The 27,252-nt window shown below is 49.0% G+C and overlaps 1 protein-coding gene across 1 annotated transcript in view; it reads left to right on the top strand.

The window, feature by feature from the left end:
- The first annotated feature begins 909 nt into the window (after positions 1-909).
- Positions 910-27,252, top strand: part of RAB30 (RAB30, member RAS oncogene family) — a 53,682-nt gene continuing 27,339 nt past the window's right edge. The window contains exon 1 of the mRNA XM_054201113.1: positions 910-1,481. The gene's annotated coding sequence lies outside the window, so the exon portion shown is untranslated. The remainder of the gene's footprint in view (positions 1,482-27,252) is intronic.

Genomic DNA, 27,252 nt, shown 5'->3' with positions numbered 1-27,252 from the left:
AGGGCCTCCCCCACCAAGGTCAGGCCAAGAGTTCAGCCCTGCTCTTTAAACCGCAGCCTGTCCTTCATCCCGGGCAAGGGCCGAAGCCCCCCGAGACTACAGCCCCAGCCGGGCCCCTCTCCCGCCAGGGCGCAAGGGGCACAACTCCCAAGGCCGCCCCGCCTCCGCGCACCGCACTCTCCCCCTCCAAAACCAGCACCGTCCCAGCCCCGCCACGCACCGCAGCCGCCTGCCCTCACAACCGCGACCAGCCGCCCGCCATCCTGCCCTCACAACCGCGACCACCGGCCTTTTTCACCTGCCCCCCCCCCCCCCCCCCCAGCTCCTTCCACAGACCCGCCGCGCCCCCCTCCTGCCTCAGGTCCGCCCTACCAGGGGTCGACGGCCCCCCCACTCCGGGTGCACACAGGGGGCGAGCCCCAGGAACAGCCTCCCGCCATGGAGAGGCCCTGCCCTACCAAGAGCCCGCGGGCGCCGAGAGGCAACCGGCCGCTGCACGACGCTCTTCGGGCCTCCCCGCAACCCGCCGCGCCCCCTCAACCTCCCCTTTCCTTCCCACAAGCTCTTCCCACCACCCTGAGCCAAGAACTGGCTCCCACCCTCCCTCTTTTCCGACATCTTAACCCGGCTGCCCAGCCGCTCCTCCCGAGCTCAAAGCATCACACGCCATCAACATGGCGGCCGCCGCCACCTCCTTCCCCCCCCCCGGCGGCGGCGCGGCGCGAGGCCTGCCGGGAGATCGAGTCCCCGCCCCGCCCGCTGCCGCTCCGCAAGTCCCACCGGGAGACTACAACCCCCAGAATCCCCCGCGGCACGAGGGCGCCAGCCAATGGGAAGACACCGGCGCTGCCGCTGGCCCCGCCCCGGCGGGCGAGAGGGGTGATGTCATTGCCCAGCGGGCGGCCGCGGGGGCGCTGCCGCCGCCGTTCATTGTGCTCGGCCGGTGCCGCCTCCCGCTGCCAGCGCCGGCCACGGCGGGGGGGGCCCGCTCCCGCCTCCGCTCCGGCCCCCCAGCACCGGCCCGGGGCCGCCCCGGCTCCTGCACCCATCCCCGAAGGCACCGAGCTCCGCTGCACCCATCCCGGGAGGGGGGGGGGCCTGTCCTACCCCGGGGGTGTCTCAGCACCCATCCTGGGGAGGGGGGGTGCTGCGCTGCGCGGGGAGCGGGGGGCTCAGCATCCATTCCCCAGCGGGGCTGCCCTGCACCCATCCCCGGGAGCTGCCCTGCACCGGGTGGGTGGCCGGCACCCATCCCCGGGGGAGCGGGCTGCCTTGCACCCATCCCCGGGGGGCTGCACCGCGCCGGGGGCGGCCCAGCACCTACCCCCGTGTGGGTGGGGGGTGTGTAGGGGGGTGCTGCACCGCACCCAGCCCCGCTGTCCCCCCCGTGGGGCTGCCAGCCTTCTCCCATCGCCGGTAACCGGCTCCTGGCTCCCGCCTCGTTTTATGGTCGTGGAGAGGGAGGAAAAATCCCAAACCAGGTGAGTCCTGCGCTCCTCGTCTCTTTTTTTTTTTTTTTTTTTTTTTTATGGTGCGTTTTTCCTCCCCGTTTTACCCCCTCCCCAAATCCCCCCATCTCCCGATGCCCGTTCCCCGGCGGGGGAGAAGCGCTGCCGAGCGGGGCAGCGCCGCCTTTTCCCGGTATTGCTGAAAGAGAAGGAGGGGGGGGGAAACCCCAAACCCCCTTAAATCAGAGAAATACCCTTCGGCAGGTGCCTCCGCTTCCCGCAGCCTCCGGGAGCCTCCCGCAACTTCGGGATGCTCCGGGCGCCCCGCAATAGCGCGGTCCCGAGCGGCGGACACCGGGGGCGGGGGGGGGACGGGAACGAACCCTGTCCCGTTTGTCTTCTGTACCGTGTAACAGTGGGAAAATAAGATGGCTTTTTAATTGCTGTCATTAAGTGTTGCTGAGAGCCTGTGAGACCCGGTGTCCCTGGGCGGGGTGGGGGGGGGAATGATATATAAATTCAATCTTTTAAGAAGTCGAACAAGCAAAGTCTGGTTTAGGATGGTTTTTGGGGTGTTGGTGTGCTACGTCGTGCGACTTCTGTGTTTTGACACCCCGGTTCCTCCCCCCCTTTCAGGGAAATGGGGGGGGATTGGAGTCAAACTGGCTCCCGATTCTGGCTGCGCGCAGTTGGTCCAGGTTTCTCTTCCAAGTCATCGCCCGAGCGTGCATCTTAAAAATCGCCGTTTGGACGGTCTGATGGTTTATTGCAGCCGCCAAACTATCACTCCGGTCTTTTTCCCTTTTTTCATAAATCCAAGAAGTGCCCAGACTTTAAACTTTTTAAAAAAACTTTGTGGTTTGGCAGAGCTTTGTTTTCGTGTGGCTTTTTAATTTGTTTCCCCGTTCCTTGCTGTTTGTGAGGTGCAGTTCAGACCTTTACTTGAAGAGTACTATGATATTAGTGCAAGATACTTGATTTATTTATTTTTTTCCTTAATGCATAACATCAGGAGCTTTTATCCCCTCTTATAACTACGTTATCACTCCTGGACCTCAGACACCTGGTTTTTGTGCTGGTGGCAGTGAAACGTGTGCACACGGAGGGGTCCTGCTCGCCTCGAATCTGTCAACACCTTTCAGTGCCCTTTAAAGTTAATCTGCTCCAAAGCCCAACTTGGAGGCTGTTCTGAGAGCAGGAAGAGAGCGTACAGCTGAGTTGATATTTTTCTTTATTTATTTTTCTTTCCCTCTGCTGCGTATTTGCTTCTGCGCTTCTCTTGTGTAACTGGCACTGTGTGTCCTCTGGCAGACTCTCCCTGGAACCGCGGCGCTGGGGGACGGGTGACATGAGTGCGAAGGGGGACAATGAAACTCCCTGTTTGGTTTGATCAAAGTGTTTGTAAACACCCAGGCGGTGGTTGGGGTGTCCGTAGGCGATGCCTGGCGTTTTACAGCCTCCCCTCTTCAAGTGGGATAAACACGCTGCATCCACACCTCCTCCTTGCGTTTATTTTATCTGTGCTTTTTTTTTTCCTTCCTTCCTCTTTGTTACGGACTCAAAGGGGAAGGCCAACAGTGTGTGCAGGAGTTGCCTTTGTTTGGTTGGTCTTTTTTTAACGTTTTTATTTCCTGGAATGGCATTTTTCCTCTCTATTTTACAAGGGAGGGAACGGGTAATGTAATAGAGGGTTTCCCATCTTGGCTGTAAAAGGAGAAGTTTTATAGCAGTGATTTTTGTTAGCTATGGAGGGAAGGCACTGGAAATGAAGTGATAATTTCAAAGTGTCGCCTGGGAATTGTTCTGGGAAATAGTGATACAGAAGTTGAGGAGAAACAAGCAAGGAATCTGTGGCCGGGGATTTTGTATTCAAGTAATGCAGTTCTTGTGGTGTCCCTCTTTTTGATGCTGCTTTCATCTTTATACGTATATATAACTTCAACAATATGTATTGGTATTTATGCTTGTTCTGTTATTTTTTCCAAATTTATTACATTTGTTGAATTTGGAAAGACTTGTGACCACGTGAGCTAGCATTTTCAAGCTATGTTATATATACTATAGCAAGAAGCGGAGTAAAAATGTAGCTCAGGAATCTACGCTATTAATAGCAGTAACATGAAATTTTGCCCTGCAGGAAGAGAAATATAGACACATAAAAATGGACCAAAAGCTGCAAATCGCTCAATAGATGAGTGATTGCCGTGAAAAAGCACAGATGAGCTCAGGGGCCCATCCTCTTGAGTAACTGGAGTCCTGATCCTGCAAAGACCTAACTGCAATGTGTGCGTTTACTGTGATTCAAAAGTCCCTGAGATGCCAATTGCTGGGAGCAGAGAGGCTCTCCCAGGAAGGCAGCACTAAGTATTTCCTCCGGTCTTTTAATTTTCCCCTGATTTTTTTAAGTAGTATCCAATATCTGAAAGGGGATTCTGGGCTAGATGGTCTCGTGGTCATACCCTGTACAGTTTTTCTTGTATATTAGTCCTGTTCTTAATTGAATTGAGTTTGATGTCATTGATTTGCTTCTTAGTAAAGCCAGAAACTGCATCGTTTTGAGTTGGCTTTATCAGCGTCACCGAAGTGCCCTGTGCTGTATTAAATTGCCCGTCCCAGAACTGTTGAAGAAAGAGGTTCAGGCTGCCCTGGGACGCTTGGGTGTCTCCCAGCCTCCTGTTTGGGGGGGACCCAAAGACTGGTGAGATGAGGGGAACTGGGAAGAGCCAAAGGCAGGACAGACTTGCTGCCTCTTAAGCTTCCCCTTCTTCTCTGCTCCAGAGGTGAGCTATGAGAGGACAGAGATTTTCGTAGCCTGGGGCTGGGGTCTGGCGAGGCAACTGGAGTTTCTGAAGGGATGAAGAAGGCTCTTCAGGGAGGAACTGAGCAGTCGTTTCCCAAACAGGCCTGGGGGAGGGAAGGTGAGAATTGTGGAGTGGGAGAAAGTTGTCTGCAAGCAAACTGGCCCTCCGTTTGTTGCCTGCCCTTCAAAGGACTTTCCTCTGTTTGCTACCTAGGCTGTGTGCTCCTCTTCTTCCCAGGCCCAGCTGCAGGTGGTAGATGGTGCTCACTGCTTGAGCTGGAGCATTGGGGCTCTCCAGTGCAAGCTGCTGGTTTTAGCTCTGGAGCCGTCCTCGTTCGGTCCCTGCTGAGATAGCCAAGCTGACACCCATCCATCGGCAAATTGAGGCGCTTGCTGTAAGGTTTGTGACGTGTCCCAGGCAGGTGTTATCTGCAGCTGGGTTGTTTTTTTTTGTGGGTGGCATTTTCTTATCTTTACATAAAATATAGACAAACAAGAAATGATCATGGAATCACAGAACGGTTCGGGTTGGAAGGGACCTTAAAGACCATCTAGTTCCACCCCCTGCCCTGGGCAGGGACACCTCCCACCAGCCCAGGCTGCTCCAAGCCCCGTCCAGCCTGGCCTTGAACCCCTCCAGGGATGGGGCAGCCACAGCTTCTCTGGGCAACCTGGGCCAGGGGCTCACCGCCCTCACAGTAATGATAATAGCTGGGAATTAGATCAATTCCTTTTCTAATCTTAAAAGAGCATATTGCGGTTTTTTTAGGGCAGGAACAACAGTTTGAGAGCAAGCCTTGCTCTTGGCAAGCAGAGGAAGAGGAGTGGGGAATGTGGTAGGAGGTAGTTTGTGTGTATTGCCAACTAATCACCCAGGCAATGCCAAAGGTGGAGAGATGCGTTGCAGTAGCCTGGCTGGCATGGCAGGAGCGCAGAAGGTAGCGCAGGGCGGGCATACCTTGCTGTGATGGGGCTGTTTAATGCAGGAAGCTCTCATGGATGCTCGAAAGATTTCAGAGCAGGGGATTCAGGAGACAGTAAAGTCGTCTTCTGTACTACGGCTGGGCTTCCAACACCAAAAACATCAGCCCTTGGGGCAGAGATGCTCCACAACCGCCCTGCTTTGGCTGGAGGACAGATGAGATGACCTACGGCAATGTTTTGATTGACTCTCCAGTTTCCGTAATTTCATTTTGCAGCAAGTCATTTAGCTTCCTGCCCACCCAGCGATTCTGTCAATAACTAACTAAATCCTCCTTTTACTTTTAATGGCTCTCTTACAGCGAGGAAACAACTGATCTGTCATGTTTGTCGTATAACCCTGGTGCCTCTCGGCCAGCCTGTGTTTCAATCATGAAGTTCAGCTGGGGTGGCCGAGTCAAATACTCCTCAGGTGCTAAGACATTGAAATAATTAGGGCAGAACAAGGATGAACTTGTCCCTTAAAATCACTGTCAGTATTTAAACAGAGTCAAGACCACATTAAAGTCTGTTGCTGTTACAGTAGTTTCATAACTAATCTCTGCTATTAAACATTGGCCCTGCATAAGGTATTAGTGAGATTTGTGTTGTAATGTCATTTGATTTCACCCTGCGTAGATGAAAATCGTTAGAGAGCTTTGTTGCGTTGAGCTGGGGATAGATATTTAGGTTGCGAACGGCCTGAGACTTAATTGCTATTTGTCATCTCACCTCGCCTGGAGTTACTGCGCTCACTACACCGCGCTTCCCGCGGATACTTAAGGCAAAATTTAAACCACCTATTTAAACTAACCTAGTTATTAGTTTCCTGAGATAATTAGGGATTCCTTGTACAAACAGAGCAGGAAACTTTCAGTAAGGTCTTGCTTTGCTCCATATAGGTAGAGGCTCACGGAAATCTGCTGCTGTCCTTTTAAAGATCACAGGATACCCTGTTTATTTTCTTTCCTTTTAGCAGAAATACGCTTTTTTTTTTTTTTAGGTACTGCTGAACTAAAGGTTAACTGTAACCTTTAAGTATCTGAATGGTGTTCTCTTTTAGACCTTGAAAAGAGCAATGAGAAAGGGAAGAGAGAAGGGGAAGGGGGAGGAAAGGCAAGGCTGTGCTGGCATGAAAAAAGATGAGTTTGCACACGGGTTCTCAAAAGACTGTATCCTGCAGGGTGAATTTAAAAGGCGGGGGGGAAAGGGTGTTAGAGATGCCAAAGTGTACCGAAGTCAAGCGGTGCTTGGGTGACTCTGTCCTGCGAAAGATGCTCTCCGCGGAGAGAGGCACTTAATGCGGGGCCCCAGCGGCCCGACCCGCTGCTGCACGGTGCTGCCGCTCCTCCGCAGCGAGCTGGCCGAAAAATAAACTCGGCTTTTTTGGATCAAGCAAAAAGCCAGTAACTCAAAGGGCAGCGTGTGCGCATTTACAACGGGAGTATTTCTTGGTAAAGAATCCAGCCTATTGTTTGCAAAAGGGAATCGCCGTGGAACTACCATCCCCTAGGCTGGTGCTGAGCCTTGACACCAATTTGTGTGGAACAGAGAAGAAAACGAATCTGGCTGCGTACAAGAGACTCGCATACCGCAGTAGCAATCAGTTGCGTGTGCTTTCCAGCGTGTTTTGACCCAAGCCTCTCACACCCAAAGAAAAGGAGCTTTAATTGCTTCAGCAGGAGGGATCGCTCCCTTCCCCGGCTGTGGAAGCGTGGGATCCCCCTCCAGAGTAATCGAGTGGTTGGAATAGAATAGTTCAGTTGGCAGGGGCCTACGAGGATCATCTAGTCCGGCTGCCTGACTAATTCAGGGCTGACCGAAAGGTAAAGCATGTTGTTAAGGGTGTTGTCCAAATGCCTCAGGCTTGGGGCATTGACCACCTCTCTAGGAAGCCTGTTCCACTGTTTGAGCACCCTCTTGGTAAAGAAATGCTTCCTGATGTCCAGTCTGAACCTCCACTGGCGCAGCTTTGAACCATTCCCACATGTCCCGTCACTGGATCCCAGGGAGAAGAGCTCAGCGCCTCCCTCTCCACGTCCCCTCCTCAGGGAGCCGTAGGGAGCAATGAGGTCTCCCCTCAGCCTCCTTTTCTCCAAACCAGACAAGCCCAAAGTCCTCAGCTGCTCCTCGTAGGACATGCGTTCCAGCCCTCTCACCAGCTTGGCTGCCCTTCAGCAAAGCTGTACGGGGTTGTATGGGATGTTCCACCTGGGGTGTCATTACTGAGATGGTGCCAGCTCAAGGAGAACTGCTGACACGCTTGTTCCCATCAGCTTTCTCCATGCTTGTTTTCCATCTGCCTAAGCCTCTCCTTGCTCCAGTCCAGCCACCCCACCTCCCCTTCCCCCTCTGCTTTTCTTCTATCTAGTGATGTTCAGCAATAACCTTTGGGCGCTTGGATACGCCCTGACTACAAATGAATCAGGGGAATGCTGTGAATGGGTGTAAATGGAGACTCACGTATGAAGAAGGCATGAGGCCAATAGGGAACAGGTTACTGAAGATGCTGGGTGGAAAGAAGAATGTGTATCTGATCAGCAAACCAGCCCACCTACGCGCTGCCCTGTGGTGGATGAAATTTAAGGCACAGGAACTTGTCAAGCCCATGGACACCGAAGTGGTGGGAGATCCAGAAAAATCTGTGCTCCAGAAAAATCCCAGATCCATATTCAGGATGAAGATCAACACCTTGAGTTGAGAGGTGAATGCCAATGTTCAGATTTACTGGCCATCAAAGAACAAGTGAAAAGGATTGCCAGCGTTAGAAAAGAAATCACGTTTTTAACCCCCCCACACCTTGGGTTTGCTGTGGTGCAAAGAATGCTTTCAGTAATGAAAAGCTGACTTGAAAAATAATCATTAGCACTTCTCTGTGATTTAAATTTCATTGCCTGAACTCAAGAGTAATGGAAAATAGATCAGTCAAGGCTCTCTATCTAATAAGTTTAAAGGAAGCCAGCTTCATGTCTAATTAGTGAGAAGTTCTCCATGGTGCCATCTCTTATACTTCCAGGGTCTAACGCATGGTGTTTTCATGACAGTTGTGGCTGCAGCATGGGAATATTTACTTAAAACAACATCCTTTCTTAAAAACCTAGTAAGACAAACTTGTATGTAAGCTTATTTCTTAGACAACCTGAATTCTTGTTAGCGACCTCAAGAAATCCCTTAAGGGGTCTCCATGCTGCATGGTCTTATTTTCCTGTTGCTTTATGATGGCAGAAGGGAGTTTTAAATTCCATCTTCTCCAACACTGGAGATTCAAGGTTTATTATAACGGCTACTGAACTTGATTAACGGAGAGAGGAGACGGCTGACACTTAAAAAATAATCCTTTTTTTTGTTGTTGTTGTTCCTTTATAGCTATTAACTCAAACACCTGAAAAATAAATGTTGGGTTGAAAAAGCTCTCCTTATTCCTTTGGTATCCTCGTTAGTCCTCTCGAGACATCAGGTTATTGTCCTGAGATTACTATTATTATCAGATTACTATCCCGAGAGGAGCACTCTTTGGAGGTGAGACTTGAGTAGCCTGAAATCACTGTGGGGATATCAGTTCAGTTTTGGGTATTGGGGAAAAAGATTACCTGAAAAAACGTTGGCCTTTTTATTCTTGTATCTCCCCTGAAGTTCATGGCATGATGCGTCCTGTGGAGAAAAGGTATTAGCTGGGATAAACCTGTGGTAATGAGTTTAATTAAGACCCCAGCGAAGACTGGAGTAATCTGTAGCTTTCACAGGAGCCTAAGGGCAGGTTTGGGATTTCTGTGCGTCTCTGGGCTGCTGAGGACCCCAGGGTGGCTGGTTCCAGCGTTTGGTTCCACGCTGGTGGTCCTGGTTGATGAGAGATGTAGTAGTGAGTTTTGTAGACTGGACGTTCAACTTGTGTGGTGGTGAGGGCTCTGCTCCTCTTCTCTTTAATCCCGGTTTCTGTCGCATAAGTACAGAAAAATGTTTTCACTCTAAAGGGATCGTTCTAATACAGTTTGCAGCCAATTCCATGTTTTCTATCTAAAATCTGCTTAAGCGAAGAGAATATCCGCACCACCGCGATCACTCCAGCTCTGCGGGCAATACCGGCCTCCTCTCTGTAGCCAACAGAAGATGGTGACACCCTCTAATTTCTCACATATCCTGATAATATAAAAATCCCTACTGTAAATATTTGCTTTTGAGAGCATTAGGTAGCCATGGGGTGATTCTTGAACAATGTTTGGTCTATTAAAAATAATTAAAAAAAAACAATCACGCGGAGACTGTATCAGAGCTGCATGTACCAGAAGCTTGAAACATCAGAAGCGAAGTCGGTGCCCGATTTCTCTATTGCATTTGTCCTTGTTCTGAACAACTTGTTCTTTCTAAAAAGGGAACTGTGCCCATTTTCTTCAAGCCGGCAGTATTCGCATTTCTAAAATATGGTAGTAGTGTTTTGCTCAGATAGATGGATGTGTGTGTGCACACAGAAAACTCCCAAATAAACCCAGGTTCCTGTTAACTCTTTGGTTTCAGTAGGCGAAGGGGAACCCCTAGGGTCGAGCTATTAACTCCGAGCTAACTGATTTCTACTTGACCTATTTAGGAGAGGGAGGTGTGAGCATGGGGCTGGGCTGGAAACTGCTTTGTGGTATCCGTAGGAATGAGGTTTCCTCCAGTGTCGTGACCTGCTGTTGGGTGTTGCCGTGGGCTGACCATCTCTTGCAGGGATGTAGTGTATCTTCGACCCAGAAACAAACCGTGTCTTTTTTGCAGTCGCTAACCCCAAATTCTAAAGTATCTTTTGCCTCCCCTCAAAACTGGAAAACAAATACATCCGTATTGTCATCCTGAGGTGGTTCTTGGTATTTCCATTACGTTTGTAAACCCTGGAAACTACTTTTGTTTATGTAGAGAGTTTCCTCTACTAGGAAATCTTTCTTTCCTTTTTTCTTTTTTTTTTAATTAAGTGGTGTATCTGTTACCACAGTTCTGCGGGAAAACTGTGATCTTGAACGCTTAGCCGTGCAGGCCATTGGTCCCTGTACGTCACCGGGAGGCATTGACAACCGTGTCCTCAAATGCTTGGCCTGTGAAATGTGTCTGCTGGGTCACGTTAGACATCCCAGTGCTGGAGATACTTGAGATTCCCCCATCCTATGCCATAATACATGGTTATTATGGACCATTTGTGAACTTTCTGCTGCAGATGTGAATGTAGCACCGGGAGTTTTTGAAGCTCCTTCTCAAGCTGCTGCGTAGCCAGGGACGCTTGTGCTTCCATCAGTAGTAACTTACTTTACTCATCGTAAACCTTCAATCTTTTGTCAGTGACCGCCCCATTTATACCAGTGTTGTCTCTAACCTGTTGTACCTCTGGATTGGGAAACGGCTTGGTTGAAGCCAATCTTAATTTTTTTTTTTTTCTGGGTTAATTTTTTTGGAACAGTGTCCCCAGAATTATTCACTTTGCAGCCACGCAGGTGGTTACCTGGTATTTAATAATAATTAAAACCAGCATCTTTAACACAAATCCCCCCTAGTTAGAAATTCGCAACTGAAGAAATTAAAAATAAATTGAGTATTGACTTGCACAATGCAATAACCAAGGAAAACATTCATTGTGCGCTGAGGCTAATTCTCTTAGAATAAAGGAGGCTGATTGTGAAATACATATTAAATAAAGTGTCTCATTAAGTTCTGCAGCTTTACAAAAGCTGTCGCCACAGGGAGGAAAAACCTGGTGTGAATTATTGTTTGTTTACCGCAGCTGTCAGTCATCGCGGTGGTGAGGGTGCTGCATCAGTTCCTAGAGTAGCCATTAGTAACCAGGCCATCCCGCTTCAATGTCAACCTCCTTGCCGGAAAACGTGTGAAACTCCATAAAAATTCTTTCCGTCTTGCTAACGCATCTTTCACAATATTCCTCATTTCGCTTGATGACATCAGTTCTTGGAGATATAGAAGAAGGCTTTAAAAATATCTCCTGGGCAATGTTGGGTGATGCTTTTTTAATGAATTCGGTTGTGCGTGTCTGACGTTCTGGAGGACTGGTCCTTTCCCGGTTCTGCCTCTGGTGCAGTTTTTGACTCATTCGTCTCTTTTTGACTGTTCCTGTATTTTATGCGTAGGTTGGATTTTATTATCCACGGTGAGGTCGTTGGGATAGGGCTTTTATCTGTTAGTCCCGACTTGGTACAGTGAGAATCTGCAGTCTGTAGGCGTCACTGCAATGGGAGTGACGGGAGCTGTAACCGGGGGGAGAATAGCCATTAGTGATTTTGGGGAATGACAGTCTCCTTAATTTCGCTGCAAATCAATCCACGCAATTGGCAGTTTTGTCTAGAAAGACGTATTTTGGACTTTGAAGGCGAGACAATTGAATTCTGCATCTGTTTTGTGTTATATAGGCAAGCCACTTCTAAACTTTCTGTCTCTTGGTTGCCTCCATCTGTGAAATGGAGATAACCTCAGAGGGATGCCTTGAATATTCAGCAGTGATTTATTGCATGGCGCTGAAAAGAGTTATGGGCAATGTTAACGAAGTTTATTACTCAGCCTCTCTGCATATTGATCAGTATTTCAAACATCCGCAGTCTCCACAGTGAGCGCTAGCAAATTCTTAACTGGACTTAGCCTGTAGATGACAATAATAACTTCAATTTACGTGGGGCTTTTCCTCTGGAAGGGCTCCAAAGAATTTTATAAACTGCAATGCAAGCCCTAGTGTAAATATTGCCTTAGCAGCCACCAGCTATCAGCGAGGTGCTCTGTGACGGATATTGCAGCTGGCAGCCGTATGCGAGAGGATAGCGGGAAAAAAAGAGACATGATACTGCCTGTGGTGGAGACGGCACAGGCAGGGAAATAGGAAGGTGAAATGACACTACCTGAATTGCGTTTTTTATCTCTGATGCGATCAGCGGTTCCTAGAGATCAAGTGGCTCGCGTGTGAAACATGGCATTTTTGTTGCAGTCCCGCAGTGCTGCGAGATTGGTTCAATTCCAGCGGAGCAGAAAGAGCCCTGCAAGCTCCCAGGGGGTTTTGCTGCAGAACGTGTGCATTTCTGGATGTCTTCATTCAAATACCGTGGTACAACAATGTGATTTCAGTGGTTTCTCAGGCTGGTGGGATTCTCCCTGTAACGTCCTCCTCTTAGGGAGGCAAACGGCACTTGGAGTTGGCTCTGTACATCCAAAAAACTTGAAAGTGTAACTCAGATAATTCACTCTCAAACTGAAATCCCATTAACCCTAAATTCTTCCAGAAAGTAGAAATACCTCTGCAAAGATGGTGGCCGAGGATTTGTTGTGTTCAGTTGGGTTTGTTCGCTGAATGATGGAGCCTTGGCTTCTCCCCTGAACTGTAAGCACCTGAATTGGGCTGTGTAAGGTTGAGCGTTGCTATTATAGGTCCCAGATGCCATCACTGGAGAGAGATGGCGGATTCGGAAGTGCTCTGGGATGCTTGTTGTCACAGTTTGATAGGGAGGCCAGGCCTTGTATAAGACTAAGTTGGGCATCTTAGTAAGCTCCTGAGAGGGAGGTAGGATGAAACAGTGCCCCTGTGTAGGGTGTGATCTGCTGGAGCACTATAACACATTACTGCTTTAATAGACTAGACACGAGGCTCAAGTTGACAAATCACTGATTAACAAGAGGTTCATCAGCTTTTGTGTCCCACGCCGGAGCAAATTTTGGAGAGGTTTTAAGCACTTTCAACCCTGGTGGCCGAGTGCTGAAGCTTCAAGGGCTCATAACTACTAAAAATCAAGACGGAGAGGTCCAGAAACTGGATAACCCAAATTAGTAGCTGCAATTGGAAGCTATGACAGGAACACCTGGAGAAGAAATGCATGGCTGCTGTGTGTGCTCTTGGTGCACAGGGATTGGTGTCCCGAGCAACCCGCCAGCTGCAGCCAAACGAAAATGGCAAGAGCAGGGGTCAGCCCAGCTTAGCTACAGCGCGGATGCTGACCTGGGGCCCATCCCAGCTGCCTCTTGGTCACAAAAGCTGTAGAAATTGTATTGTCTTTGTAATTTTGCCAAAGCAGGCTTTCCTTCGGTAACTTTTGAGCCTGTTGGCCAGGCTAGATGATTGCAAAAGCTTGTTTTCCTTAGAAAATAGGGTTAAAGTGTGTACAGTGCTTTAAGGAGAGGGGAGCTTGTTGAATTGAGATGCTTGTTAGGCAATGCTCGTCCAAAGCTGGCCTGGTATGGAGAAGAGAGGGCTTTGTATCACCTTTAGGCTTGGTCTGGGCAAAGCAATATTTCTGTCTGGAGCACCCTGGGCGAACGGAGACCTCAGCAGTCAATAGAGCACAGTCCGAGGCGTGGCTCCCTGCCTGGCTATGCGCTCACACCAATCTTTACAATAAAAACCAAACACAAAGTATAATTATATCCTGGTGGATGAATTTATATTTTTGGTATGTTGTGTTGCTGGGACTATTTTTAAAGCCTCTGTGTCCAGGATTCTGGTCTTTCTAGATATTTAAAAGCCCATCAGCTCTATATTTTGCTAGGCCCCACCCTCCATTAAATATATATATTGATAACAGTCAATGACTGCGTTAATGTTTAATCCAGTACGTTTTTCAGTTTTAGGATCCCATTCACCCATACCGCTGTAATCGATTCCTCCTGGAGATGCTGCGGTAATTAGAGGAGAGGCTGATTTGCAAGCGTTACTGTGACGTGTAGCCAACCTGTCTTGTTTTGAGCCTTTCATTTGCCTTCTCTTACAACTTTAATTGTGTACCATCTCGAGTAGGACCGCAGGAAGGCGGAGTGTGAACTTTTCATTTGCATGTTAATGGCACTTTGCCTGGGAAGGTGTTACGAGGACTCAAGCAGCGCTGTGCAGGAAAAAATAACATGCCCCGTGTGCAAACAACTTTGATGGCTAGTGGTTCAGACATTGCTAATAGCATCATGGAATCATAGAAGGTCTTGGGCTGGAAGGGACATCTAAAGGCCATCTAGTCCAACCCCCTGCAGTAAGCAGGGACATCTTCAACTAGATCAGGTTGCTCAGAGCCTCATCCAGCCTGGCCTTGAATGTCCCCAGGGATGGGGCCTCCACCCCCTCTCTGGGCAACCTGGGCCAGTGTCTCACCACCCTCAGTGTAAAGAGCTTCTTCCTCATGTTTGATCTAACCCTGCCCTGCTCTAGTTTAAACCATTGCCCCTCGTCTTATCGCTACATGCCCTTGCAAACAGCCCCTCCCCAGCTTTCCTGTAGGCTCTTCAGGGACTGGAAGGGGCTCTACGGTCTCCCCGGAGCCTTCTCTTCTCCAGGCTGAACCCCCCCAGCTCTCTCAGCCTGTCTTCATAGGAGAGGGGCTCCAGCCCTCGGAGCATCTTCGTGGCCTCCTCTGGACCCCCTCCAACAGGTCCATGCCCTTCTTGTGCTGAGGGTTCCAGAGCTGGATGCAGCACTCCAGTAATAACAGGGGTGTTTTTTCTTCTAATTTGACCCTAACCCTGAAGTGGTTCCCAGTGTGCCTCAGTGTGTGACTGGGGTCGTTTTTCCTCTTGCAAAGGACAAGCTCATAATGGCTATTTTTGACCGTTCCCGGGAAAGTCAAGATACTCTCCATCACGCTTCTGTTTTTGTGTGGAAAGGGCTCCCTCTGAACAGTCACAGAAATCCCTGTAAATATCAAAAATACATCTCGTGACACTTCAAATCCTTCCGCATAATTCCCTGCCCTCCTGCTGCTTGCAGGAAACCTGATCCACGTGCTTTCAAGTCACCATCAGCATCTCATCCGAACAGAGCTGGAAGGGACTGACGTTCTCTGTGGATCAGACCTGGAGGAAAACAGGTGGTATGGGAGTAATAACCTGGCATTTCCACTTAGGGACAGTTGGATAAGCCTCAAGAGGGGAGACTTGCTTCTTTAAAGGAGGGTTGGTCCACCAAGCAAGATCCCTTCTGCCTCCTGCCGCTGTGCCTTGCGGTAGCATACCGTGGCCCATCCTTGCGTCCCGAATAACTGTGCAAATGCAAAACACAGTTTCCAGCGGTCAGAGCTCAGCTCTTTCTGGTGGGTGACAACAGGTCACGGTCACAAACAAGCCGGGAAAGGCCAGGCAGCAGCCGTATTTTTGAGCAGGAGGCAGCTCGGTGGGTGTTTGCAGGGAGGTTTGGCCACACACAGGGGAGAGCGCGGTTGACAATGCTGCTGTTGCGTTGGGGATAATTAGTGGGATGTGAGCTAGGCTGTACGATAAATGTGAAAAGTAATAACAAGGAGTTGGGGAGCCATGGAAGGAAGAACAACTGGAAACCTTGAAGGTGCAAATCAGAAAAAATTGGGAAAATTGTTTTTAATGGAATTTTTCTTTTTTTAATAGGGATGTCAGGAACAATCACAATAACTGAGATGTGAGGGGATGCTGGGTTGGATTAGTCCTGAAGGGACTTTCTTTTTTTTTTTCTTTTTAGAAGCCTTCTCTGACGTCCTTCTGCAGAAAAGAGCTCTCTTGCCAAGAGAGGTTAAGGCAGTTCTTCGCACAAATGACCGGTGTGAACAGCAAAGCTGCTAATTGGGGAGGGAAGGGCTGTCCTCAGGAGCAAAGGGAGGAGGGGGTTTAAGAAGAGGTGAATGGTGTCTGGTTTAAGCTGGGAAGCTTCCTAGATACGTATCGTTATCTCCTGGAGCTTCAGAGCTGCTTTTGCTGTCCAGGAGTTTGCCAACCTGCAGCACAATGGAAAATAGTATTTTCTTGCTGTTCTCAGCTTCGCCAGTTCAATTGCTGCCTGCAGAATGTTAAATTAGGATAAAAGTATTTCTACTGGAGTCTGGGGATGGAGGTGGCACTAAGGCATTAGCGGCTAGGGGAGAATTTGTCAGTCACGGAGCAGTGGGATGTGGCCCGTCCACATGGAGAAACGGTGAAGGTCCCAAGGGGAAAGCTGCACCATCGTGGGCGACCTGTCCTCCACCTTGGGGTGGGTAGGAGGAGAAGCTAGAAGGAATTATCTTCTCAATTTTGGTATCTAACTTTCATACAAGACTTTGAAGTTAAAAGGGGGAATTTCGTGAATACAGCCCAGACGTAGTTCCCAGAGAAAAATACCAACCCTATTACACCTTTCTTGGCAGACAAAGGCAAAAATGCGTGTAGAGAGCGTGTCACCAGGGCATTGGAGGGCAGGTATCAAGACTGCAGAATGAAAAGAAGAAAAAGAGAGAACATGGATAGTAAAGAAAAGCAAAACAGAGTTGGGCTCAGCGGGGGGAAGGAGACTGGGCAGGTAAAATAGTCCAATGAAGAAAGCATGAGACTTGGGTCTGGCCACATGGTGGCTACTCCCAAATTTCTGACCTTGGGCAAATCACTTTGTTTCTTTTTCCCATCTTGCCTGTCTGTACTGAGTGCTTCAGGATGGAAAATAATGCTTATTAAGTGATTTTTGCATAGTATGGAGTACAGTGAGGCCATCAGCTTGGCTTGGATTTAGGCGTTACCATGATACAGATTTGAAGTTACTCTTAATGATGAGGAGAGGGGAAAAATGTACGTACTGTTTGTGCACAACTTGCTCCCCCTTTGAAATTTAAAGGAAGTACGTGTAGGCCTGCGTGTGGTGGAAGTTGTCCTTGTACCCTCCCTCCGTGCAATAGTTGAACGTTGAGTGAGGCTGTTGAGTTGTAACTGACCTTTTTAAAAATGCCACAGGCCTCTTTCAACGTGATGGGCCAAAAAAATTGTAATATAATCTCTCAAAGGAGAACTTATATTTACGTTGTTGGAGTTCATACAACCTTCTGTACAGCCTGATATAAAGAAAACTCGCATCATACACACTGAGGTACCAACAAATAGGAACTAACAGAAGTGAGGAGGACGGTCTGGGAAGTGGGTGGCGCAGAGAAGCTGCACGCGTAGGGTCTGTGATGCTGCTCATGTGCTCTTAAATAACCCAGCTGATGTTTGAGTTATTTTTATGTTCAAATTGTTGGTTGTTACAGCATGATGAATGAGTAATTTAACTCAATATTGTATTTTTAATTGTGGCTTCCTAATCCCTCCATGCTCGTTACAACCAGGATCTGGATCTGTCTGACAATTACACTTGTGTTGAGGGTGGAGGGGATGATGTTCGTAACCGTGCTTAGACCTTATTTTGCTGGCTTTGGGGCAGACACGAGGACTGACCTCCTCTGGAGAGCACACCTTGTCGCCACTGACTGTTTAAGCGTAACAAATGTACAAAGAAATGCAAACGCGGTGCTTTCTGTGTGATTCTCATTATCTGCAATTCTTGTATTGTACCTGGGGAGCCCCATGGGGTTACCCAGTTCCGTGGGAGGAGGAGGAGAGGTTATTAGTTGCCAAGAAAAGAAACTCAAACCAATTTAAGCGAGGACTTGGAGGTGCCAGCTGTAACCCCGGGCAGTATGTGAGGCTACTGCAGAGCAGCAGAAACGGAGCCGTGATCCGGGCAGCGGATTAGCCGGCCCACAGCGAAAACTTGGATTTCTCCACTGGAGGTGAAGTTCTTCACTCCAAAGGCTACGAAGACTTTTTTTTTTTCTTTTTTGATGTGGAGCACTTGTCTTTGCGGCGAGCCAACCTACATTTCCATGCCAAAACAATGCTCAAACCTGTCGCCTTCTATTGCGCCACAACTGGGATACTTTACAGTTAGTACCAAATTTTCCCTGATTGTCTTGGGTTGTTTAATGCTTTTGACAGTGAACCGAAAGCTTATTTGTGACTTAAAAATGCATGTTTTATTACGAACAGATGTGTTAGATGGTGTTGTAGCGACTGTTGTTCAGGCTGGCACTGAGATTTGCGCTCCGACCCCATTTGTGCTCAGATTTTAGTTCGTATTCCCAGACCCAATGCACGGTCTCACCAGAAGACGCGTCTCCTTTGCAATTTTAAAAATGGAGCTTTACTTAACTTTTGGCAGAGGTAACCCTAAAGCTTTTGAGTTTGTCTCTGCAGGTAGCTGGCGGGTGTCCTTCTGGGGTTAGGGGTAGCTCTTCTTTACCCGTTTGTTCTTCCCATCGTCCCCTCCGGTCTGTGTTTCTCCTGCTGTGCCGCGTACGGATGCTCCTCGCCGCAGCGCGGCCGGCTGGGCTCACGCCTTGGTGCTCCAGCAGCATCCCCCTAGACATCTTTATCCCAGGTCCATCCTGTATCCTTCTGCATTCCCTGTTTGCCCTGTCTTTTCACCCTATAACTTTCATTTCTTCCTTTTATAACCCTAAACCAAAATTGCCTCACATTTTCTTTCCACCACTTTTTTTTTTTTTTCTTTAAACCTAGATTTTTACAGCTAAAACGTGTTTCCTTTCACCACCGCCTGTAGCAATTCAGGATGCTTCCAGCTAAGCAAACGCCCCGGTCCAGATGAAGCCTGTTTTCCCCCGCCTGGAGTCTTCACCACCACAGCAGCTGCTCTTTTGCTTTTTATCGGACATGCATCCAGTTCAAGTTGGCTAAATTTCAGTTGTTCTGCACGTGACTATTGCAGAGACAGGGGTGCTTCTGCTAAAAGGGAGCAGCCGCGCACGTTAACAGTGGAGTTTTCCCTTGGAGAGAAACGAAATAGATTGGAGAACAGAGTAGTTTGAAGAGGTGGTTCCGAGCTGGAATTCGCTTGTTCTTGCAGAAGTTAGCTCACTGCAATAAAGTTGTGCAAGTCGTTGCAAACCCTCTGTTCTCAGAGAGGAAAACCCAGTGACTTTGTAAATCTGCTTTCAAAGTTGAGTCTTAAAATAGTCCTTCTGCAAAAGTTGCTTGCACGGAGCTTTGCAGGAAGGGGGGGGGGATTGGTCTTACAGTCCCACTTCAGGGCAGTGCATATAACGACTCTCACATAAAGAAGAATAAAGTCCAAAATGCCATATAAGCTCTTGTTGGCAGACCCAAAAAGTCTTCTCATACTCTGACTTCTAGCCTTGGTCTTGACCCTTTTTTTTTTTTTTTTTTTTTTTTCCCCCTGCTGGAAGGATAAATACGCACACACAAAAATACTCTGTTTATTCTTTGATTTGTGGTACCGTCCTGGATATCCCACTGCTGGTTTGTCGTATGTAGTACAGAAATACATCTAAAAAGGACTAGAAATAAACACAGAGCTAGAGAAGCCCTTTCTTTGCTTTAGATAGGCTCTATTAGACACAAAATCTGTTTATAACTAATAATTTGCTGTGCATAGGAGCTGGTGCTTGTGCTTTGCGGCAGGCTCGAGGGGAGCGGGCTGTGCTGGGGGCAGCAGGGCTGGGGACGGTGGAATAAGTGGCAAACTGAAACATGAGGAGGGAATTCTCTGTATTTTACTACATGGAAATGCCTTGTGTCGAGTTTTGAATCGCGAGTAGTGTTTTGGGGTGGACCGCCCATTTCGTTAAAGAACAAATGTTGGCAGTCCAAATAGTTTTGTGTAAAAACTGGGGACATGCAAGGAATGAACAAATGCGGGCTGTTCCTTACCCCCGTAGGCACAGTCTGCCTGGCTCATGCCATCTCCTTTGATAAGCTGCATCCTAAGGCAAAACGTCAAAGTATAGATGTGTTTTAGAAGCTGCTAATGCAGTCTTTTTTGTGACTGAAACGCGCTTCTTTCAGGATTGTGTGTCAAGGTCTTGAACACCTGAGTGTAACCAGCTGGCATGAGCCTCGGGACAAAGTCTCCTAGTCGGGATGAAAAACACTTGCTGTGTCACATCCCTGCGACCTAAAGGATTAAAACCGTGTGGTGTCCAACAGCGTCAGCCCACCCCGGTGTAATACCTTAAAGAGAAGTATTCTTGCTGGGTTTTGGGTTTCTTCCTGTTTTCCCTTTTCTTCTCAGCCTGTTTTTTTTGTGTGTTTTTTTTTTTGTTTGTTTGTTTGTTTTTATTCTACTTTGGCCTGTGCTTTCTCCCTTGCCCATCCACCCCGTGCATAGGTGCATCGCAATCCGCACCCTGAACCGTGGGAGGACCGAGCGAGCAGCCAGCGACCCTTGCAGGGAAGGGATGCTGCAGGACCGATGTGCCAAGGGTTACTCCGGCTGGACTCCCGCATGGAAAGATCCCATTTTCTGTGTTTTTTTGGCTTACTGCCTTTGTGAAAGAGCCGAGTTCCCTCATCCCCTGGGTTTGTGATTGCATTTCCAGTAACTTCAGCAGCCTCACGGTTTCAGCTCTGGGGTGTGGGTAAGGGTTAACGTAGGAGGCTTGGGATACAACTGGCAGTGTTTGAGCTGAAAAATTATTGTGGAAATCTGTTTATCTCGTGCTCGATACAAAGTGACCTCCTTTTGGTAGGTGCAGGCTGTAAATGAGAAGATTGGGTGTCTCGCAGCCCAGACAGGGAGGGTGACGATGATGAATCTCCTTCCTTCTCCTATCCAAACGCTAAAGGATCCACAGTAGTTATCCTTGCTGTATCCTGTTGCTGTTAGCTAGTTTGTGTGGTTGTGGCTCAGTTTTGTGGATGAGGTTTGGGGAGGAGCACAGCCCGGGTCGGTTTGTGGTCGCGATGAAGGCTCTGCCGACACCTGTGACTTTGGTGGGAGGTGGCCCTGGGTGTACGTACCCGGCTGGCGTGGGAGCATGGTGGTGCGCTTTCCTACACGGCTGCTTTTCAGGGAACATGAGGGAAGGAGCTCGTGGCTTTCATTAGGGCAGGGGCTGCTTTCCAGCAGCCGCACACGTGGGGTTGTGCAACGTCTGGTCCCCCCCGTGCAGCTGCGGCGGACGGGGGTGGCAGAAAAAAACGCAAACCCACAGAGGAGCATCGCTTACAACGTTGTGCAATAGACATTATTCCTTCAGGTCCTGTTGTTGCTTTTAGACAGAAAGACCTTGTGTTGGGGCCGGGGAGGGAAGAGGGAGATTTGCAGGAGGGGAAAGGCTGGAGACAAAACCAACCAAGGCAGACCTGGTGGTGGTGAAATGAGTGATGTGGATCTGCCGCGTGGATATCCTCAACTTCCCAGACCTCTAGCACGCAGCCAAAACCAGAAGGCAGCGCGGCTGGAAGGAGCGGGGCGCTCTGGGGACCTGCTCCTGAAGTTACAGCCAAATTACCTCCTGCCTGTTTTCACTACAGTGGATTTTCTGAAAGGCGTGTGGCGCTGGTGGTGCGGGCAGGGTGCAAGGTGCTTTGGATTGCCTGTGTGGGAGCAAACGCTGGGGCGTCTTTTGCTGCTGTTACCTGACTGGCGGATTAAAACTCGCCCAAATATGTGTGGTTTTGCCTTGCTTTGAGGACAGATGAAGAAACTCCCGTTATTGGGCACAGAATCACAGGACGGTAGGGGTGGGAAGGGCCCTCTGGAGATCACCCAGTCCCACCCCCTGCCAGAGCAGGGTCACCCAGAGCAGGTGGCACAGGGACGCCTCCAGGCGGGGTTGGAATGTCTCCAGAGACGGAGACTCCACCACCTCTCTGGGCAGCCTGTGCCAGGGCTCTGCCACCCTCACAGCAAAGAAGTTCCTCCTCATGTTGAGATGGAACTGCCTATGCTCAAGTTCGTGCCCGTTACCTCTTGTCCTGTCCCCGGGCACCACTGAGAAGAGCCTGGCCCCATCCTCCTGGCACCCAGCCTTGAAGCATTTATAAGTGTTGATAAGGTCCCCCCTCAGCCGTCTTTTTTCCAGACTGAAGAGACCGAAATCCCTCAGCCTTTCTTCTTCAGAGAGCTGTTCTAGTCCCCTCAGCATCTCGGTAGCTGCGGTGATGCCGAGTGTGGGAGCAGGGGAGGGGACTTGTGCCGCTGCCAGGTTCCCCCGGCCGTGCTGTGCCGGCAGCTGCCCGTGGAGCCGGCAGCAGAGCTGTCATGGAGCTGAGTCCCCCCCTCCCCAGCTAGTTCGGGCTCCCTTTACCAAGCAAGAAGCCACCACAGGTAAAAGCACACGATGCTCGTTACCCGCGCCCGGGTGTCTGCTGGGGCTGAATTGCCCGGATCCCGGAGAGTGGCTCAGTGAGAACCGGCAAACACATTTTCCCTGGGAAGGAGCAACTGTTTGTATATAGCGTGCAGTGGGTTCACGAGCGATTTTAGGAAAACATTCCTCTCTAATCATAAAAAAAAAAAGGGCATTTTTGTTGTCTCCTTTCCTCTAAAACACACAAGTTGGAGAGTCAGGGATTTTCATTTGCCATGACAACCAGTGAAACCGCTGAGCCATGTGATTTCTCTATCCTTCCTATGATTAAATCTTTCTTTTCTTTTTTTTTTTTTTTTAAAGGCCATGTTGCTACCAGACTTGGGTAACATCAGGTGTTATTTGTTTTTCTCATGTAGATTAGGCAGGATTTAATTTGCGTGTTTGCTTGGGAGCTGTAGAGAGCTGGGGGATATTGATATTTCCATGATTCATGATAAGAACGGTGTCTTAGTTCAGAATTACAGCATTGTACTGAAGTCTCTTGTTTTGCTGGTTGAGACAGTGCTGGGGGGTCCTGGCTCCCACAGGACAAAAACCATGGTGGGACTCATCAGTGCTGCTGAACAGTGATGAGATTCAGAGCCTTGAGCCTTGGAGATGTTGGCTTACACACGAGACAAACGGCTTAGGGACTTTATGAGCCAATAAATCTTTTCCCGTTCTTGTGCCGGGGCAAGGTTCTTGCAAAGGCAGGGAATGTGATGGATGTGACTCCTGATGCCTGGTCCGAGTGAGGACTCCTGTTGGCTCCAGGTCTGAGCACTTCACGCCGCCCGAAAGCCTGGGGGTGGCGTTACTGTCAGCGACGCTCGAGGGCCAGCATTTATCCTCGCTTTTTAAAAATTGCTATCTTCTGCTCAGGAATTTCCCCAGGGTGCCAAATATAGATTCAACACAAAACAAACCAAAAACCCTCACCAAACTAACAAACCCAAAACCCAACCCCAAGAGCTGCTCTGTTGCTAAGGAATAAAAATAAATGGTCACAAACACGGTGCTGACGTGCCAAGTTGTGTCCCCATGACCGTGCAGCTGGGAGCACGGAGGTCCCTCGCTGGGCAGTGACAGCACACATCGCGTTGGCATCGGTGCCTGTGGAGGGACCGGCTCCTGTTTGCTTTAAGTAAACAAAAGGAAATAACTTTCCGCTTCCTAATATTAGTCCCAAAGAGGTCAAACTTGACGAGGCTGCTGCCAGGAGATTGGTAGCAGTAAAGGACAATCTCTGTGTTTTTATGTGGTGTTATATATAACACAGGAATGTCTATATTGGAAAAGCCCTGAGAGATCACATTTGTGGTGGGAACATATTTTTGAGCGAAACTACCGTGCTTTGGGAGGTCTTGGGCTCCGTCATAGGGTGGCTGAACGTTGGCAGCATCAGCAGGGTGAATGTTGGCGCTGCAGAAGCAGCCGTTGTGCCTTCACCTTCTCTCCGAATGCAAATCTGTGTCTGCAAATCTCCGCAATAATGTATTAACCCGCGTGGCTGGAGACGGGGAGTAGCTGAGCTGGGCGCAGAGGTGAAGACACGATTTATCTGGGCCAGAGAGCTGCTGTGACCGACGCGATCTTCTAACGCGTGTACGTGCATGCCCATGCGATGCTTGGGTTTGTGGGGGCCTGCCTGCTTTAGTCCTCGAGGTACCGCGTGCTGCAGCAGCTCTAAATAATAAATCTCAAAGATCCTGCCCTTGCAACACTTTCTTTTTTTTTTTTTTTTTTTTAAATTATTTTTTCAGATTTCAGGCTTTTGGGTAAGCTGGTCGAGTAATGCCCCTGCAGTGGCAGGAGACCTGGAGCAGAAAGCTTCCACTAAAGAGCTGCTTTTTTGTTTCCGCTTCTTGGGATTTCTCGTAGTGTTAAATTTAACCCGCGCAGCCTCTCGAACTGCAGCTGGCCCAAAGCTGAAATGAGGTTTTAGCAGCAGAACGCTGCCCCGGATGAGTAACTGCGCTTTTGTGGTAGTTTAGGACAAATGAAAAGCACTGTAACCACCTGAAACTGTAAAGGGAACTGAAAACAGGCTGCGTGTTAGTGCACGAGCCAAAATTTGACCAGAACATGAATGTTGTTCCTTAATCTATGAAGAGACCTGTGGTGTCCTTATGAAAATCTTACTCAGGAGCCATGATATGAAACATCTGTTATAGAGACACTAATTATAGTAAAGATTTTTTTTTTTTTTTTTACAAATATTAAATTCTAGCACCAGGGCTGTAAAATCCAGCTCTGCTGTCCCACCCCCAAGGTTTTTTCCCATCTGGATGGGGTCCCTCCAGCGGCTGGCGGGGCTGGGAGCCTGCCCTGGGGAGGCAGCAGGGCTTAGATCAGCTTAAACCAGCCCTGAAACTACACCCAAGTCTCTACTTTCCTCCCCCTCTGAACAACTTGTTTTCATCAAACATCTGCTTCCCTGGCAGATACTCGCGGTTAAAAACTCGTACCGAAGTGTTTCTTTGCAGAAATGCAAAGAATATTCCCTGTCAGCTCAGCTGCCTGCCAGACGGGGCTGGCTGATCCCGGCAGGGGGGTTTCCATCAAAGGAGGGTGTTTGTAGAGGGGAGAACGTCTTAGACGGGGTGACTCTTGTGCTGGTGGTGCGGTTTTGACAGGAGGCAAAGCGTATGTGTTTGGGTGCACGAGCACGTATGATGTTACGGGTAAAACGTGTTTCCCATCTGGGAATAAGAGGAGATAATGAACCGGGGAGCACTGGGGCAATAATCAGCCTAGGACTAGCCTAGACCCACCACCCCAGACTTGATCTGACCAGGCAGGGCCCTCTGGTTTGGGATTTTGAGTTTGTCTTTGGATAAGGGACCTGGGAGATGAGCTTCCCTGAGCTGCCCTCATCTTCTCACCCCTGGAGACATCCAAGGCCAGGCTGGATGAGGCTCTGAGCCACCTGATGTAGCTAAGGACGTCCCTGCTCACTGCAGAGGGGTTGGACTAGATGGCCTTTAGAGGTCCCTCAACCCAACACATTCTATGATTCTCCAGCATCTTCCTCTCCCTCCCTGCAAGGACTTAGGTAGCCAATGCTGTCGCTTTGCTGGCCCAGGGCCGCGATGCGCAGCGCCCGTGCGGCTGGCTGGTGTACATGTGGTTGTGACAAGGGAGCCTCCAGCTGAAAACTCCTCATCTAAGCCGAACAAAAAATAAAACCACACCAAAAAAAAACCCCTTTTCTCTTAGCAATCCCACTCTGCGGTAGCAGGCTCTGCTCTTGAATTCGAGGGCATGGCTGAAAGTTTTGCCTGGGGATGTCAACGGCCTCTTGAGTCACCAGGAAGATGCTGCCCCACAAAATCCAGATGCGAACGACTGACTGAGGGCAGGTTACCTGCACTGTGGGATTAATTGCCCTAATGAGTTTGTGTTCCTTCCTGCAGAAAGCTGCTTTAAGCAATTCTCTTGGAAGGCTTCTTTGCTGTGCGTCAGGCTGCAACGTAAAGTGTATGGGAGGTGCTAGTTAGGGGTCAAGATTCTCTCACTGACACTATCATCATAATGCTTCAGAGAATGTGATTTTTCTCCCTTTTTAAATTTTTTTTTTTTTTTTACAACTTCTACAGTGCATGTACAGTTCTTCCAGCTGTAGCGTCTTGGCTTTTGCCGTTTTGGCTTTGATTCTTGCTATCTTAAGAGAGCCAGCACAAGTGTGCGTATAACTGCAGCAGGAGAATGTGCATCTCCTCTTTAGAGGTCCGGTGGTCCGGGATGCAGGCTGAATCCGCTGTGGAGGAAGGGTAGGTGCTGTGCTCCTCAGGAGGTGTGCCTGCCTGAGGATTAGTAAGGTCAACTCAGTGGATGATTAAATATGTTATCAAGAACACAGTGTGCGAGAAAGTTTTGGGGGGGGATTTTTCATTTTACAGTGAGGTGGTGAGCCCCTGGCCCAGGTTGCCCAGAGAAGCTGTGGCTGCCCCATCCCTGGAGGGGTTCAAGGCCAGGCTGGACGGGGCTGGGAGCAGCCTGGGCTGGTGGGAGGTGTCCCTGCCCAGGGCAGGGGGTGGCACTGGATGACTTTTAAGGTCCCTTCCAACCCGAACCATTCTAGGACTTTTATCTTGCTTATTACCTCTTCCCTTTACTGCTGCTATTGCTAATTTACCATTATATTTTGGGAAAGTTACCTTTTAAGTCTGATATATCTGTCCCAAGCCAGAGAGCCAAGAGCCAGAAGTTGTGGGGTTGTTTTTTGGTTTGGTTTGTTTTGTTTTTTTTTTTTTTGGTGGATTCTGTTGTCTGTTCTGAACAAACAGCAAACTTTTGTCTTAATAGAGAAGTTAGTTTTTAGCTTTTTGACTGCTACCGCAGGACACCGTTGGGCTGGCCCAGTGTGGCCTCCCCAGTGGCACGGCACGGCACGGCATGGCACAGCAGCATCGTGCATGATGCCACCCGGACCCCGCAGCCGCAGGGTACCAAACACAGCCCCTCCGGACGCTGATCTCAGCCACACGAAAGTGAGATTACATGAGGCTTAATTACTTGTTACTTCTACTAGGTTTGCTTGAGAAGTCATGTAAATCCCAGTAAATCACAAGGTTACTTAAGCAGAAATCAAGAGGTGGAAATAACTGCTTATTTTTTTAATTGAAAAGCATTCTTACAAAACGAAATCTTACCGTCAAAAATTTTGAGTTTGTTCATACCACAATCAAAACGAGATGGTCAACAACATTAAGACATGTCACTGTAGTTAAAACTCAAGAAAATTTTCTTGGATGTGCTTTTATAGCCCAAACACGTCCATATTCACCAAAAGGGTTATCAAGCATTGGAACGGGCTGCCCAGGGAAGTGGAATCGCCATCGCCGGAGGTGTTTAAAAGACGGGTAGGCGCGGTGCTGAGGGGTGTGGTTTAGGGGTGGGTTTTGGCAGTGTTAGCCTGATGGTTGGACTCGATGATCTTAAAGGCCCCTTCAAACCTAGGCAATTCTATATTCATATTTCACAATACATTTATGCGACTTAACGTTGTTGGTTAACGACATACTTACACTTCTGTACCTCATTTGAATCATGGTGTTCTTGTAAATATTTTATCAAAATCCTTTAGTTGTGATAGCTTTTCTCGTGTCTTGTCAAAAACATTGGTGTCAAACTGTCTAATCTTGCAAGTGTTTTACCAGAGCCCTGTCACCCGGTG

This window comes from Rissa tridactyla, chromosome 1 (assembly GCF_028500815.1).
Source record: "Rissa tridactyla isolate bRisTri1 chromosome 1, bRisTri1.patW.cur.20221130, whole genome shotgun sequence".
Classification (NCBI taxonomy): domain Eukaryota; kingdom Metazoa; phylum Chordata; class Aves; order Charadriiformes; family Laridae; genus Rissa; species Rissa tridactyla.
The sequence above is the reverse complement of the archived record's forward strand: the minus strand, read 5'-3'. Positions and strand labels throughout refer to the sequence as shown.